Source organism: Lepidochelys kempii, chromosome 1, assembly GCF_965140265.1.
Source record: "Lepidochelys kempii isolate rLepKem1 chromosome 1, rLepKem1.hap2, whole genome shotgun sequence".
NCBI classification, from domain to species: domain Eukaryota; kingdom Metazoa; phylum Chordata; order Testudines; family Cheloniidae; genus Lepidochelys; species Lepidochelys kempii.
This window is the reverse complement of record NC_133256.1, coordinates 138,249,868-138,268,428: the sequence shown is the minus strand read 5'-3', so window position 1 is coordinate 138,268,428 and position 18,561 is coordinate 138,249,868. Positions and strand designations below refer to the sequence as shown.

At 41.2% G+C, this 18,561-nt stretch overlaps 1 protein-coding gene across 4 annotated transcripts in view; it reads right to left on the bottom strand.

The window, feature by feature from the left end:
• Window positions 1-17,802, bottom strand: part of CDKL5 (cyclin dependent kinase like 5) — a 212,059-nt gene extending 194,257 nt beyond the window's left edge. For all 4 annotated transcript variants that reach the window (XM_073356552.1, XM_073356542.1, XM_073356532.1 and 1 more), the window contains exon 1: window positions 17,682-17,802. The gene's annotated coding sequence lies outside the window, so the exon portion shown is untranslated. The remainder of the gene's footprint in view (window positions 1-17,681) is intronic.
• Between the last annotated feature and the right edge of the window lie 759 nt (window positions 17,803-18,561).

Here is an 18,561-nt window from a genome sequence, read left to right as displayed (position 1 = left end):
GTTGTGCAATCTCTGCAGCAGTTCAAAAGGGGTTTGAGAGCAGAGTGATGAGAGGACATGGTGGAAGGGGATGTAATCAGTGGCTCGTGACCAGCGGCTCGCTTGGCCCTCAATTTTACTAGGAGATGAGGAAGATGGGAAGGGAAGGACACAGGGGCCACTATTCATACCCACCTTTACCATGGTTTGGGGAGGAGGGGTGAATTCCATCCTCACTCCACCCGCAGTCCTCATGTAAATTCTGATTATTTGTACTTTGCCAAATTCATGGTAAAAGAAGTGATCAATGAAAGGTTAAGTAAATATTGGTCTACATATTAAAGTTATAACAAAGCCATACACTTCATATCCTCAGTAGAGTGGATGGCTCTTCCCAAGCAATTCTCTTACCTTCTTCCTCTCCATATTACTATCTCAATTTAATTTCTTCCACTTCATAGTTAAAATATACTCTTACTTATATTTTTCCTTGTAGTGAGTATTTTAAAAGCTTTTTTTTAAAAACTTACCACTTAACTTGCAAAAATATAAACTGAATTATTTGTGGTGCAATAACCAACTGGGATGGGGCACCATTGTGCTAAGCAACTTCACAAAAATACAAAGACATGGTCCCTACCCTTAAATACTTACTGCACACACACACACCCTAACTGTGCAAACATTTATCCATATGCTTAATTTTACAGCTGTGTAAGCTACTATACACAAAAAACATGCTCCTTGTGGTGACTCACCTGTAGCAGTTAAAAGTATTTCCACATATAACACTTCATAAATCTAGTGACCAAACAAGGAATTGAACCAAAAAAAAAAAAGTAAATTTCAAACATAATTAGAAAAAAAAGTTAAGAAATCCTAATATTTGCCAAATGAAAACTATTCACCACCTTTTTAAGAGATATTAAAAACAGTTACCATAATACAAAATGTTTAAAACCTAACTCTATTTAAATATTACTGTACTTACTCGCAAGTTCTCCATGATAAAATACTTTACTGTCTTCAACATGTTACTGAAAGCAGTAATGGGATCTAATTATTTAGGAGGACAATATATTTTTCTTAATTCATTGCTCCAAAAAATACCATGTTCTTTTAGCACATCCTAGCTTTTCACCACAAGTGAAATAACTAACAGTAATAGCTTAAGTGTGCAACTCTTTTATAAAAGAGCATAACTGGGACCATCTGAAAGAAAATATCACTTATTTTCTGAATCTTCCAGATGTAACTAATAAAATCTCTGCCAATTCTGTAAAAGAAGATTAACATCTTTTACATCTAAAATTCTGAAACACTGTCTTGCATCCACAGAGTTATTTTTAAGGAAACAGTTCAACATGACCCACTACTTCTAAAAGTTACATTTATTCACTTATGTAATGGAGGGTTTAATATAAACAGAATAGCATGAGCTAGGTTCAGTTGCACTTGTAATTCTTATAAGCAGGTTATTTATGGAAGAACTTCTCCTCTCCCACACAAAAGAAATGCAGAAGTCAGTGTTTTCAGAAACCATGCCTCTCTCTTCTTTGTACAATACCCAGCACACTTTTTGCGCAAATAACTGCTGTATTGTACTGAACTATAATATTTAAAATAAATAAAAATATCAGGACTTAAGTAATTATTGGGGGAAAATGTTATCTGAAGACCAGGGTGATCCTGCCAGGTGCTGAAGGCCCTCAACTCCCAGTGACTTAAGTGAGAATTGGAGGCACTCAGGACCTCCACAAATTGTTCAATATCTTGCAGGATCATGCCCTAAACTTATGAGAGTGGAATATGCGTACATGTCCCACCATGTCCCCAAAGCCATGAACTTATACTTCCCTACACACCCAATATACCAGTTCTGACCATTACCCATATCAACTTTGTCATAACTGTACCTTAGAAAAGAAAGGAAGTAGCTATTGTAAATCTAGGAAAATACTGTTCCATCTAGGCTGTCACTGTGTGCGGTCTCTCATTAAGCACTGACTTTTTATTATCACCATTTTAATAAATTATTAACCATACTTTATAAGGGAAAGATGAGCCACCAAAAATTCAGCTAGTTTGCACAAAAATGTAAAAGGAAGACTATGGCAAAAGCCTGAATAGAACAAATCTCTCATAGCTCTCAGAGTTCTAGTTGACTCATAAGACAGTTTCTCAAATAAACCAACTTACAAGTTCAGATGGACCATTTTTGTGAAATACAATAAGCTAATTTGAACTGGCAGATGCAGCTGAAGAAATTAGTTCCACAAGAGTAAAGACACATTGGGTTGCTCCAAACTTGTTTTCAGATGCACTTGTTTGCTCAGAGTCCTGTTACATAATCTGTAAAAAATATGCTACAAACAAAAGTGATAATGACAGTTTCCAACTGGTGAAGCCACAGGATGTCTAATTAGGAAGAACAGGATCAAGATTCATTGACTGACTTGGAATATTCTTTTTAATTATTACTACTACTACTACTAAGTGTATCCCATAACTTCACTTTAATATTGGAGTTGTTTAAAAAAAAACCACACACACACAGGCTAGTTTATCATTACTGCTAAGGCAGTATAATAGTTCTTGGAACCCTAAACTAACCCATACTGGAGTATCTTTTATATTTCACCACACTCATCTGAATGTGACTCTTAGAGAGAATTGAAAGTACTGTATGATGCTTTTCCTTATTTCAGTTACCATAGTATCCTTCACTTTGGCCTCCCCTTCTCTAGTCTACAGGCAACTCTGTACTTTGAGAGTGGAAGGCAGCGATGAGAGAACTCTCTCTTCACCAAGTTCAAGCTCCTGGTCCTAACTTTGGAAGATCTGCACAACCTTTTAATTACAGCCCATATCATGCTTTACACTCCACCCATACTTCTTGATTGATACCACTGTTCCTTGTTTGCTCTCTTGTTCTTTTTCCATGCCCAATTTTACATGCAACAGCCTTTCAAGTTATATTCAACCCTTTCCCTCTCCTTCAAAGAGGAAAAAAAAAATCTTTAAAAACCACCGTTCTGCGAAGCTTTCCATCTGCATTGACTGCCCCCTACTTTGTTTTTTTCTGTTTTGTAACATACTGTATTGCACCAAATTGTACCTTCAGTCTGTGATCTCTCATTGGATCAGCACTGTATATCATGTACATCTACAGCACTTCATAAATAATTCTGTCTAATACAAAACGTATCCAAACAAGTTTCACAGCTAAACGGACCGATAACAATTGCATAATAATATTATGTGAATAAAAACAGTCAATCATAAGTCTAATAGAAGAGGGAGAAAAGTTGAGACATATACGAGGGGAAAGAAGCTTTTACAAAGGAAATATAAAGATATGGAGAGGCTATTCCAGGTTAAAAACCTGCACAGAATGCTCACATAGCATCAGCCGTAAGACAGAGTAAAGGGAGAGAGAAGAAGCTGCACTAGATAAACAGATGGATCATGGTAGTATAAAGAGGTCCATAAGGTAGGCTGGAGGGTTTTTTTAAGACATCACATTTTTGAAGTGAATGGGGGTGGAGATGTTCTAAGCATGAGGATTATTTGGCCACTATTTTATACACACAGAATCATCGAATATCAGGGTTGGAAGGGACCTCAGGAGGTCATCTAGTCCAACCCCCTGCTCAAAGCAGGACCAATCCCCAATGAAATCATCCCAGCAAGGGCTTTGTCAAGCCTGACCTTAAAAACTTCTAAGGAAGGAGATTCTACCACCTCCCTAGGTAACACATTCCAGTGTTTCACCACCCTCCTAGTGAAAAAGTTTTTCCTAATATCCAACCTAAACCTCCCCCACTGCAACTTGAGACCATTACTCCTTGTCCTGTCCTCTTCTACCACTGAGAATAGTCTAGAACCATCCTCTTTGGAACCACCTCTCAGGTAGTTGAAAGCAGCTATCAAATCCCCCCTCATTCTTCTCTTCTGCAGACTAAACAATCCCAGTTCCCTCAGCCTCTCCTCATAAGTCATGTGTTCCAGACCCCTAATAATTTTTGTTGCCCTTCGCTGGACTCTCTCCAATTTATCCACATCCTTCTTGTAGTGTGGGGCCCAAAACTGGACACACTACTCCAGATGAGGCCTCACCAATGTTGAATAGAGGGGACGATCACGTCCCTCGATCTGCTTGCTATGCCCCTACTTATACATCCCAAAATGCCATTAGCCTTCTTGGCAACAAGGGAACACTGCTGACTCATATCCAGCTTCTCGTCCACTGTCACTCCTAGGTCCTTTTCCGCAGAACTGCTGCCTAGCCATTCGGTCCCTAGTCTCTAGCGGTGCATTGGGTTCTTCTGTCCTAAGTGCAGGACCCTGCACTTATCCTTATTGAACCTCATCAGATTCCTTTTGGCCCAATCCTCCAATTTGTCTAGGTCCCCCTGTATCCTATCCCTCCCCTCCAGCGTATCTACCACTCCACCTAGTATAGTGTCATCCGCAAATTTGCTGAGAGTGCAATCCACACCATCCTCCAGATTGTTTATGAAGACATTGAACAAAACCGGCCCCAGGACAGACCCCTGGGGCACTCCACTTGACACCGGCTGCCAACTAGACATGGAGCCATTGATCACTACCCGTTGAGCCCGACAATCTAGCCAACTTTCTACCCACCTTATAGTGCATTCATCCAGCCCATACTTCTTTAACTTGCTGGCAAGAATACTGTGGGAGACCGTGTCAAAAGCTTTGCTAAAGTCAAGAAACAATACATCCACTGCTTTCCCTTCATCCACAGTACCAGTCATCTCATCATAGAAGGCGATTAGATTAATCAGGCATGACCTTCCCTTGGTGAATCCATGCTGACTGTTCCTGATCACTTTCCTCTCATGTAAGTGCTTCAGGATTGATTCTTTGAGGACCTGCTCCATGATTTTTCCGGGGACTGAGGTGAGGCTGACTGGCCTGTAGTTCCCAGGATCCTCCTCCTTCCCTTTTTTAAAGATTGGCACTATATTAGCCTTTTTCCAGTCATCTGGGACTTCCCCCATTCGCCACGAGTTTTCAAAGATAATGACCAATGGCTCTGCAATCACAGCCGCCAATTCCTTCAGCACTCTCGGATGCAACTCGTCCGGCCCCATGGACTTGTGCACGTCCAGCTTTTCTAAATAGTCCCTAACCACCTCTTTCTCCACAGAGGGCTGGCCATCTATTCCCCATGTTGTGATGCCCAGCACAGCAGTGTGGGAGCTGACCTTGTTCGTGAAGACAGAGGCAAAAAAAGCATTGAGTACATTAGCTTTTTCCACATCCTCTGTCACTAGATTGCCTCCCTCATTCAGTAAGGGGCCCACACTTTCCTTGGCTTTCTTCTTGTTGCCAACATACCTGAAGAAACCCTTCTTGTTACTCTTGACATCTCTTGCTAGCTGCAGCTCCAGGTGCGATTTGGCCCTCCTGATATCATTCCTACATGCCCGAGCAATATTTTTATACTCTTCCCTGGTCATTTGTCCAATCTTCCACTTCTTGTAAGCTTCTTTTTTGTATTTAAGATCAGCAAGGATTTCACCGTTCAGCCAAGCTGGTCGCCTGCCATATTTACTATTCTTTCGACACATCGGGATGGTTTGTCCCTGTAACCTCAACAGGGATTCCTTGAAATACAGCCAGCTCTCCTGGACTCCTTTCCCCTTCATGTTAGTCCCCCAGGGGATCCTACCCATCCGTTCCCTGAGGGAGTCGAAGTCTGCTTTCCTGAATCATATCAGAAGGTAGGCAGCAGCATGTTGCATATGTAACTCTAGAGAGTTTGGATTTGGGGACACCACAGAGGAAGGAGTTGCAATAATCCAGAGAAGGAAAGAATGATATGTGGAAGGATTTTTACAGAATTATCTGAAGAGATTTCTACAGGAAATCGTATGCAGGTGGTAACAGACCAACAGAAGCAGCAAAATCACAAAGTTTGAATTGAGAGACAGATGAGAGAGAGTTGCAACAGAGAATACTCTTCCAACCCAAAAGAAGCAGTGTGGTCTTTGACGTCTTTAACTAAAGGTGAGAATGAGCCACAACTTCATTTAGTCATGACAAGGGCCATGAAAAACACGTCAGACTGTGAAATCTGATCTTGTGTGCTTTTACCCTATACTATACAGATTTCACAGGGGAGACCACTGTTTCTCAAACTGGGGGTCCTGACCCAAAAGGGAGTTGTGGGGGGGGTCACAAGGTTATTTTAGCACAGTTGTGGTATTGCCACCCTTACTTCTGTGCTGCCTTCAGAGCTGGGCAACTGGAGAGCAGTGGCTGTTGGTTGGGTGCTCATTCTGAAGTCAGCACCCCACCAGCAGCAGCACAGAATTAAGGGGGTCAATATGATACCATGCCATCCTTACTTCTGGTGGTACTCTACCTTCAGAGTTGGGCTCCCAGCCAGCAGTCACAGCTCTCCAGCTGCCCAGCTCTGAAGGCAGTGCTGCCGCCACCAGCAGCGCAGCAGAGTAGCAGTACCGCACCCCCGCTACAATAATACAATAACTTTGCAAACCTCTCCCCCACCCCAAACTCCTTTTGGGGTCAGGATCTCTACAGTTACAACACCGGGAAATTTCAGATTTAAATAGCTGAAATCAAGAAAATTAAGATTTTTGAAATTCTTTGAGCACGAAATTGACCAAAATGGACTGAATTTGGTATGGCCCTAGTCATGAGTGTGAATAGAGAGGACTCTAAAGCTACCAACAAATTAAAATGTCAACATAAGAGTTGTAGATAAAAACAAAGACAAGAGGATGGAGCAAAAACTGATTTTTGAAAGAGCACAGGACAAAATTTTATTTCATGGAACACTATAGAAGTATCAGAGGTGAAGCCAGAGAGAAAGAAATCAACCAGCTTGGAAGGAACCAGAGTTGCCTACATAGTTATGGAGGCAGTCCAGGAAAAGTGTGTCCAAAGCATAGAAGGCTTCTTCAAGTGCAGGGGGAATGGTCATCAGAGAAGAACCATTTCAGGGAGTCATGAAGTTATCAAAGGGAAAGGAGTTGCTGATAATGGCAATAGCGTATGACAAAAAGGTGTCTTCTACGTGCCTACTTCATATTAGACTTTCACTTCATATAAACTTAAAATGATCTTCAATTAAGGATTACAGCAAAAGCCTATCTTTTCCTCTAAAGCCAGTATATGAGTGGGATTTTTTAAACACTATCACCGGGGCAGCTATCGATCAAAATAATTAAACAAAAGGCATGCATGAACTGGTTCACAATTTTTGTGGTGTGTTTAATTTAAATTTGTCTAGTTGTAGAAACAGAGCAGAGTCTAATTGGTATAGGGAAACTTGTCTTCATAAGAATCCCACCTCAACTGGAACCATTAAAAATAAGACAGTATGTGTTAGGTTTTTGCAACTTGGCAGCCAGAAAATTAATATAATTCATTCTATACATATTATATAGATCAGTGGTCCCCAAACTGTCAGGCACGACCACCTTGGGGGGCATATAAGAATGTTTGGGATGGGGAGGGAGCATGGCAGGGCCTAAGCCAGGCCCAACAGGGGTCAGAGAGGGAGTGCCACCCAGCCCCACGCTCCGCTCCGGCCCCAGCCCTGCCCCCAGTCCAGCTTGGACCCCAGCTGCAGACCTGCTCTTGTCCCCAGCCGCAGCTCCTGCCCCTGGCTCCTGACAGGAGGTGGGTGGGTGGGGGGAGGATTAGGTTCCATTACGGGTAAGGGGCGGGTGCAACAGAAAAAGTTTGGGGACCATTGGTATAGATATATGCTCACTCCAGTCAAAATCTATTGCAGTCATAGCGAGTAAAAGATTACTGTTTATGTTTATCACATAAAATATTGATTGTCATTGCTAGGATTATATGTCCACTCCTTTACTTGCAACTTGTTTCACCTGAAGAAAATATCAAGCCTAAAAAAAGTTAAAAGCATTCTATATGAAACCAACCTATAAGCAAGTTAGCATAGGACATTTTCAAGTGTTCACTCTCTAAAAAAATTTCTAGTATAATTAAAAGTTCTGCAGATTCCTAAATCTTATTCCAGTGATTCATTTATAGCACCACAGTCACTTTGAAATCTAGTCAATTAAAAACACCCCACAAAAACAGTTTCAGGTGCTACTCGCCCACCTGCCAATTTTGTGGTTCCACAATATCCGTGCAAACTCTCCCTCTCCCCTGTTGCTATGCGCAAGGCCCACGAACAGGGGAAACTGACATGGGCCCCAATCCTGCAGACACAAAGCTGAGTAATGTAATAAGTTTAGTACTATACAGATGCATAGCTATTTGCCAGAATAGGCATTTATTAGATTACACAAAGTGATGTCAAAGGTACAAAGTGAAAAAGAGAACCACACATAAAAATGTTTTTGTTTGTATGTCATCTCTAATCTTAACTGTTGCTTAAAACAACAGTTAATTTTAAAAATCAGAAGTGTAATATTTGGGTTAAAGGTGACCCTTTAAAGGAAGGCTAACCAAGATTTTCACTTTCTTCTATCGTTAGTACTTCAGGTAGGCAAAACAAAAACAAAAAAACTACCACACAACCAATAAAGGTGCTATATGGTATGAAACACATACCTGTCTTCAGAAAACTGTTCTCAGAAACCAGTGATTAATATGATCCAGTATAAGGATTAAATTACAACAAGATTAATAAGAATCCTTTGCAGTAGCTATACTGTTAACGCTACAATGACAGGATACCTTACAGCAAGTTTCTCTGATGTTTATATACTGTAAATACCTACTTTAAGAAGATAAAAGTGTTGTTTTGTGAAGACAAAAGGTTTTAGAGTTATGGAAAGAAGAATACCGTAACAGGAAATATCCTGATGTGTGAAGAGGTTCAAAAACAAAACAAAACAAAAAAGGGTACTTATAAGTTTGCCTTCTAAAGACAAACTCTACAGTTATATGAGCAGATCCTGAAACCCATACCCATACATGTAATTTCACTGAAGTCAATGGATCTAAGCATGCACATATGTAACAGCCATAGGACATCTCAGACATTAAAAAAAAATCCATCATCTCTTGACCTCTAACCTTAACAGTACAGAGCTTAACAGATCTTGCATTTTAAAATAAGATTTTAGTAAAATGACAGATATAGCCATCTTTATACCTTAAAGCTGCCTTTGAAAGGAAAGCTTGATGGTTTAGGGGATTGATAATAGGATATGGAAACTCTGACTTCGAGGTCCTGGTCACTGACTCAACAGCAGGCCAATAGTAGGATGACCAGATGTCCCGTTTTTTGGGACTTTTTCTTATATTGGCGTCTATTACCTCCCACCCCCATCCTGTTTTTTCACAGTTGTTATCTGGTCACCCTAGCCAATAGTAATAAAAAACTGTTACTATTTGACACGGTTTAGCCAGGCTGTTGGGTAAGTTCAATTCCTACATGACATATCTATTTCATATGTAAACCACCACCACAATTAGCATACTACAGGCAAATAAGGAACTGGTAGAGCGAACAAATCTTTCAAGGTCACAGCTGGTTGAGATACACTGCCGAGGCAGTGAACTGAAGTAAACATTGCAGTTATCTATGTATTCTGTGGATAAGTAGGACATCAATCCCCATGGCTGAGAAACTATTCATTTCACAAATGCTAAATTCAATTTAATTACACAATATACTTGGAAGATTTGCAAGTCATCGCATTTTAGACCAACATAGAACTTGTTTTGGATTACACAGTCCACTTTAAGATGTCAAACAATCACTTTGCATGTGTCAGGAAAATGAAGTGATATTTTGAATTAAAGTACAAATATAATTGGTTCACAAATAACCATGTCATTTGAGGAGATCAACCAAAGCAAATTTCTGAGGACAGTGAACTAGCTTTAAAAAAAAATTCTTTTGTAAATACACCAAATGATAATCATTTCTTCAACTTCTAGTATTTGTAAAAGCTCAGCAAATAGAAAACTGATTTTAAATATTGGTTGTTTTCGGTGAAAGAAAAAGCCAGCTTTACTTAGCACTTATGGTCCAAACTTATCTTTTTTTTTTGTTTCAAATAGTTTCATGCAGAAATAGGTTCATGAATATCTGATTCTATGTAATCAGACAGTCACATTCCCCCTTCACTTAACACACTGCTTCATTCATTGGTGAACATTAACATCTGTATTTCTATAGTCATCTGTAAGATTAAGAAAAACAAAATAAGGGAGACAGTACTACTATTCACCAAAATACAGGAGCTCTCTCTAGCTAGCATATTAAAAAATTACTCACATTTCTTCTTAGGATTTATTCATCACTTTCACATAGTGCCAGCAAATTTTATCTGTGTGCCACCAATATCAAAGATGTTTTTCCTCCCCCAAAAAATACATTCACATCAGTGTTAGAGTAAGAGAGACAAGATGGGTGAGGTAATATATTTTATTATACAAAATTTCTGTTGGTGAGAGACACAAGCTTCCGAGCTCATCTTCGGGTCTGGGAGTTTCCAGAAGAGCTCTGTGTAAGCTCGAAAGTTAGTTTCTCTCATCAGAGATTTTGTCCAATAAAAGATCTCACTCACCTTGACTCTCTAATATCCGGAGACCGACATAGCTACAACTACATGCCATAGTGTTAAAATACGTCATTTATTTCAGTTTTCAAAGTACCATTGACTAAAGAGTTAATTTGAGACATCAAGGGGTAATTCCAACATTAGACAAACTGAATAGCACCAATTCAGAGTCACACTAGAGATTTGAAGCTAAGGTGGAAAACAAACACTAACATTCCCTACACTAACATTCCCTACAGGACTAAACTGGTAATAGGAATGCCCCACACTGCCTACAAAACATTTGCATTTTTGCCTTTTGAGAGAGAACCAAAACACTCCAATATTACATACAAAAATATTAATGGGACCCATGTATATAAAGAAGTTTATATCTAAGGATATTGTTGCTCCTTTTTTTTTTATTGTTGACAAAGCAAAGGTTTAAATGAAGTCTCATAATTATGAAGTAAGGTATGTGTATAGATCTTGGTACATATAAAGCAGTACCCTTTTGTTGTAATTCCACAGCCCCCATATTCAGATTTTTATTTTGCTCTGAAATGTGTTTTGTGAATGCAAATATAACAGTACTGAAGCCCAAAAGTGGCTAGTTTATCCCTTGAAAATTCATGTAGATGTTACGGACTGTGTAGCCTAGAAGACAAAGTATATGTAGAACATTTCTAAGGTATTAAGATAAAATTCTGTTGGGAGTGGATTTTTATTTTAAAATTTCTATTTTCCATTCTCTCAGCATTCAGTTAATCAAAATATTTAATATTTAATAGTTTTCATGCAAATATATTCTTCATTTAACAAAAATACTTAAAACAATTTTAGTGAAAGAAAATTATATTGTATTATGAAATTTTGCAAAAGGATGGTTTGTGTCTAAAAGCTTATTATGATAGCAGATTGTCAACTCTAAGAAGTTAGATTTGTCAATATAATAGTTGAAATATTATGAATTAAATTGAATAGGCTCTGTAGGTAGAGCATTTTAGATCTATAGTTCTCATCATTTTTACTGTGTTATGTTTTAATTAACATGAAATTGATTCTTACCACTTTTAAAAAGGAAAATATTACCATGTTTCACATGTGCTGAAAAGTCTAGGTGGAAAGAGATTAAGCCATATAAGCTGCTGTAACAAAGACAGCAAGATTTGGCAGATAGAAAAGGTGGTATTACAGTTAGAATATAGGACATGAAGTCAGAAATATGGACTATTCCCAGTTACTTCCACATACTTCCTGCATGTCTGTGCAAGTCACCTACCTTCTTTGTACCTTGGTTTCCTGATATGTAAAATCCAGATAACACCTACCTCACAGTGGTATTGTAAGGCTTAGCTCATGTTTAAACAATCCATTTGTAAGTATAGGGTTATAAGTAATAGCCAACATAGATTTGTCAAGAACAATTCATACCAAACCAATCTAATTTCCTTCTTTGAAAGGGTTACTGGCCTACTGGATAGGAGAGAAGTTATAGATGTGATGTATCTTAATTTTAGTAAGGCTTTTGGCAGTCCCACATGACCTTTTCTTAAGAAAATTAGGGAAATGTGATCTTGATGAAATTACTGTAACATGGGTATCACAGTTCAGGGCAACTGCACCTCTACTACCCCTCTGTGGTCCAATTGAAGGCATTCACTCTAGACTCTAGGGTCCTCAGCCATCATTTGTCTTGGGTAGAGAACCTCAACTCCCTTCCATCTTACGTGGGTTTTTCCAGGCTGCACAGTACCCAGCATATACTGTGAATTCTCCAGCAAGTCAGACTGCCTCAACAGGCCTGTTTTGCCTCTTCCACAAAGGCTTTAAACAGCATTATTGCCCACAAGTATGAGTTATCACACAGCTTTTCATAATCAAGCATATTTATTCTTAAGGTGAAAACATTACAGTGAAACCATACTAAAAACAATACAACAACCTACACACATGCAACTAGGCATACGAGTGATCACCCCCCTCCCAACGCCAACAAGGGCTCTGGCAAGTGATCCATCCTTCAAACCCCATCAAGAGTGTTACCTCCCCCCCCATGGTCACAAGTTGATAACAGCTGTTACCAAAGAACAAGGACACACAAGAATCTGAGAATCACTCCTTTATAGAGTTTGGGTCTTTGATCTGCAGATACATTAATAGGTGATCAGCCAATGGTCCCCTCCTCAGGGTAAAATTTAAAGGTTGGGTCTTTGCATAACTGAAGGAGGTAATTTGTATTCTCCCACCCACCCACCCACCCGAACACACGTATTTCCTAGGAATTCCACTTAACTTTTTCTGGTACATTATTTAAAATAGTCCTTTGAAGTTCATAACACTTCCCCAGGTTTACATTGGCCATGTCGCCTCCCCAGAAAAGTTACATAAGACCCCACAATAATACATAAAGTTTGCATTTTAATACAATGGACTCCAAAGATACTTAAATTTATTTCAGTAGTTTGTCCAGGATATTGCATGCATGGCCATATCTGTCACAGTGGGTGCAAAACTGGTGGAAAGATCATATTCAAATAGTAGTGCTTGATAGTTCGCTGTCAAACTGGGAGTGATGTATCTAGTGGGGTCCTATAGGGTTTCAATATTTTCATTGAAGACTTGGATAATGGAGTGGAGAATATGCTTATAAAATATGCATTTGATACCAAACTCAGATGGATTTCCACCACTTTAGAAGACAGGATTAGAATTCAAAATGACCTTGGAAAATGGGAGAATTTGTCTGAAATCAATGAGATAAATTTAATAAAGATAAATGAAAAGTACTATACTTAGGAAGAAAAAACCAAATGCACAAATACAAAATGGAGAATAACTGGCTAGACCGTAATACTACTGAAAAGTATCCAGCAGTTATAGTGGATCACAAATTGAATACGAGTCAACAAACTGATGCAATTGAGAAAAAGGCTAGCCTTCTGGGATGTATTAACAGGAATGTCATATGCAAGACATTGGAGGAAATTGTCCGGCTCTGTTTAGCACGTGTGAGGCCTCAGCTGGAGTACTGTGTCCAGTTCTGTGTGCCACTCTTTCAGAAATATGTGTACAAATTGGAAAGTCCACAGGAAAGTAACAAAAATGATAAAAGGTTTTTAAAAAGCTGTGAGAACAGGCTTAAAAACTGGACAAGTTTAGTATTGAAAAAGGCTGAGGGAGGACCAAATAATAATCTTCAGAGAGGATAAGGGATGTTATAAAGAGGACTGTGATCAATTTTTCCTTCATGTCCACTGAAGGCAAGACAAGAAATAATCTGCTTAAACCACAGCCAGGGAGATTCAGCTTACATAGTAGGAAAAACTTTCTAACTATAAGGATAGTTAAATACTGGAATAGGCATCCAAGGCAAGTTGTGGAATACCCATCACTGGAGATTTTGAAGAACAAGTTAGAAAAATGCCTGTCAGGAATTGTCTAGATAAACTTGATCTTGCCTCAGGAGCAGGGGGCTGGACTAGATGACCTCTTGAGGTCCCTTACAACCATACATTTCCATGATTCTCTGCTTGCTCATAACGCACCTTGAAATCCTCATATGGAAGGTGTTATTAGAAATGAAAGACATTGTTATTTTTAAATGGTGAAATGAGAGGATGAGCTGGCCTATCTTCCCAGCACAAACTTCTCCCAAGGTGTCCTTTTATTTCTTTACTTTGGGGGGGGGGGGGAGGGAGAGGGGGCTAAGATATAACCCTGGGAAACTTGTATAGCTAATATAAAAAAAATGGGGGGGGGCTTTTTGGCCCAATTGGGTAAATGAGAGAGATGACAGTCCTTCATGAAGGATGCTCTGCTTCTAGATCTCCAGTATTCAATACAGTAACTGTTCAGAAAAGTTTCACAGATAATCCCAACTACCATAGCAGAGGGTGAGAAAAAAGTGGTCTCTGAGATAGCCAGAACCCATGTCATAGTGTTTGAGCAACAACTTCAATTCCACCAAGAAAAACTGATAGATACTGAAGTCTGAGAGCAGTGCGTAATATGCTTCAGAGAGAAGCACTGGCACTGAAGTATCTGAACCATTTTCAAGGGTATCCCTATGTAGACAGCATCTCAACTAAATTTTTTTTTTAACCAGAGTTGAACTGTTCTTTATCTGACTAGACTCTTTTGTAGCTGGCAATTTTTTTTTTATTTTACTTTGTACTTGAAGCTTTGATTCTCCTCCCACTCACTCTACTCCATGCATTAACAGAAAAAGCCACTGCTACTGTCATACCACATGAGTGCTACAGATAAATACATCATTGCTCCAGTGGTAGAATCTGACATGCTAGCTCAAAAATCTGCAAAGCTCTCTCATGAAGCAGTGTATGTTCAGTAAGTTGTATAGTCAATGTAGTGAACAGACGCAGTAGTAGTGACTTTGCTAACCATCAAGATTTATGGAAATGAATACTCCTTGATGACTTACTGTTAGGATTACACAGCATCACAGTACATACTTTTTAGTATTTACATAATAAGATATAAAAAGGAGTACTTGTGGCACCTTAGAGACTAACCAATTTATTTTAGCATAATGCATCCGATGAACTGAGCTGTAGCTCATGAAAGCTTATGCTCAAATAAATTGGTTAGTCTAAGGTGCCACAAGTCCTCCTTTTCTTTTTGTGAATATAGACTAACACAGCTGCTACTCTGAAACCTGTCATAATAAGATATGAAAGTATTTTCTTCTGAGTTACAAGGAAATATAGTCATTCTAGTTTAAAACTAACTACTAAAATAACATTTTAAATGTATCAAAACAAATTTTGAATATTTCAATTAAGCTGAAGATGAAAAATATACAATTCTTGTACAATATTATATGCAATACGAACAGCATTATAAGACTAACTGTTCTTACAGTAAGGTCAAACAAAAGTGACCTGAAAAATTTCCTGTTTGAGACAACAATGTTCTAAAAACCTTGAAGAATTAATACTTCAGGATTATTTTTAAAAATGTTACACAATCAGAAAAGATTCCCTCACAGAACAACTTGCCAAGAGCGCAGGTGATGAGTTTCTATTCATTGCCAAAATGAATGAAATGCAAAAAAAAAATTTTTTTTGATTTTTTAAATGTTCAATTTAAAGTAATATAAAGGTATTAGTAATGTAAGCTACTATACCCTAAAATATTTTCCCAGGGGGTTTTAAACAAAAACAGATTCCATATAAAGTCTTCCATCCCATCTTTAAAATTCTCCTATTTTCATCAGTTTAACTTGACCTTTAACATGCAATCTGACTATTGATTTTGGAAACTCACAAGGCTATCACGTTCCCTTCCCCCTCTCATTTTAATAGTTTCTCTGATTAAAAGTCTCAAATTATTTTAAGCCATAAAGGGGCTAAATTATAACAGAAAAAAATGTAAGTTTCTTATAAAATGTACTTGCTTTGAATGGAAGCACAAAGCACCACTGTAACAGACATTTAATTTGAAAACTAGACTGCTTTGGTATTCAGGTAATATGTATACTGAAACTTAAAAAAAAATGGCTGTTTATTTTGGTTTTTAGGCAAATCCAAAATGCACTGTGGAATGTAAATTCAATCATATTATGTTTAATTATGGAGGAAAAAAATAAGTTACAATGTTTCACACAATCAATAAGGAGAAGCAGGATTTATGGACGTGGGCTACTCGAAAATCAAGCACTGTAGCCAAGACACCATTACTACAATGGGTACAATAGAACACAGTCATTCACTTTCAGCATGAGCTTCAGGTGCTCAGCACATTTTCATTTTTTTTATTTTTATATCAGGCCATTATCTGTATTATCCTAGGACCTAGGAGCCCAATTCATGAACAAGGACTCCATAGTGCAAAGTGCTGTACAAACAAAAAACAAAAACAATTTATTTGAATATGTTGCCCTTAATTACTGCATAACCTGATGGCTTAGGCCTCTCAGTCTCCATGGAAAGCTTTCACTTGCCAGTACAAAGTAAACACATTGATTTTTTTCTCCAAATCCTATTCTGTATTGTACTGTATTCACTCACAATCTGATCTGTGGCGCAACAAAGCTTTCACTTAGGAAAAAAAAAAAAGATTAAGTTTAGCATCCATAAGGGATAGAAGTTAATCTTCCAAATGTGAATGTAGACCATGTAGTATTGTCTTTCCGAGTCTACAGAGAACCCTAACAATCCTGATGTTGCTCATAGCTTTCCCCAAGCAGCAGCTGGAAGAAATTCACTGATTCTTGTCAGTTTCACGACAGCAGTTTCTTACTACTGCTTGGGAAAGCTACCTGCCGCATCAACGGTAGGCAATGAAGCTATGCAGACAAGAGGAGGATCCAAAACCAGAGGCTGGCGAAGTAGTTAAGCAGCAGCACCACCCACACATCCTCCACAGAGAAGCCAAAAACCAGGAATTAAAAAGGTAGCGCAACCCCCTCCCTTCCAGCCTTCAACAGGCTCTGAAGGGCAGGTTAGAAGCGTGAGCCATAAGCGTCCCACTCAGAACATCCCTCTCCCTTGCAGCTGTCCAGGACCGGGGTGGGGGCAAAGGAAATCCATATTTAATTGCACATCCACCAGCCAGAGGCAGATATGAAAGATGGAGGCTTGGAGCAGAGGCAAAGGACAGCCCCACCGCGATCGGGATCCCAGCGCCTTCCCCCTTCCCCGCAGCCGACACTGGGGAAGGGTTTTCTCCCCGCCTGGGGGGGGGGGGGCGGGGGGCTGCGCCTGATGCTCCCCGCGCCACTTCTCCGCCCGCATCGCTCCCAGGTCGCCCCCCGCCTAGGAGCAAGTGGCCCCTTTCCCTTGCCGGGGGAAGCCACAAACCCACCCCGAGCGACGGCGCGGAGGGTTTCCGAGGCAGCCGCCAGCACCGACCCGTCCCAGCCAGGGAAGCCCGGGCGGCAGGGAGGAGCCCTGAACCCGACAGATCCCTGCGACCGCCGCCCCCCAATTACCCTCGGCCCGAAGCACCTCAACGGCAAGCGGGAGCCCGACACACGCTCGCCCCGGCGCCGCGGGGAAACCCGCCCCAGCCCGCCCCGCAGCTCAGGGGCCGCTCACTGCCCGGGGCGGGGGAGCCCAGCCGCGGCCGCCGGGCCGTTGCCGGGCAGGTGACAGGTGGGGGTGGGGCTGGGGCTCCCCCTGGCCGCGCGGGCCCGGCACTCACCCGGCTCCGGCGGCTGCTGGGCTGCGGCTCCGCCGCTGTTTTCGTTACCCCAGGCAGCGCTCACCACCCCCTTCCACCGCCAGCCCGCTCCGCTCTCAGCCTAGCCCGCTGCCCGCCTCGCCTCGCCCCGCCCGCGCCGACTGCATTGACACCGGCCCCCACCAATGGGAGAGAGCGAGCCCGCGGGCAGAAAGCCACGCCCCCCACCGCGCGGCCAATACGAGCTGCCTATTCCTCCGCGCGGGCGGGGCTGGGGGGGCCTCACCCTCTCCCTCCGTCCGCTCTCCTACCTCGACCCCGCCCACCGCGTGGACAAGCTCGGTTGACTCTGCAGTTCCCGAGCAACCAGAGCCGGGGTGCGGGCGGCTGGCTGACAGCTGGAGCCTGGGGCGGGGGGAGGGTCCGAGCCGGAGCCGGAGCCGGAGCGGGAGGGGGAGGAGCAGCGGCGGGGGTCGTGACAGGAAGGAGGCGGCAGCAGCAGCAGCGAGGGGGCCGGGGAGGAGATCCTGATCGCGGAGCGGGGGGAGCAGCTGCTGTCAAATGCATGCAACATGCGGCATCCCTGTGACACAGACAGGTGGAGGCCAAGGGCGGTGATCTTCGGGGAGGCATCAGTGGGGAGGTGTAGGAATATTTCTAGGGGCTGGCTGGCAGCGGCTCGTGAGGAGGCAGAGCCCGCTCTGGGGGTTGTCTAATTTAGAAGGGGTTTTAATCTCTCCCCGCTCTCTTGAAATCGTTGCGCTGCATTTTTTTTGGGGGGGGGGCAGGCGAACTATTACACTATTTATTACTATTACACGCACAACACACCGCCGCATAGAGCTGCGAGAGTCACTGGTGTGGCGAAAGGCAAGAGGAGAGGCTGGGGCTCAGATGGGGA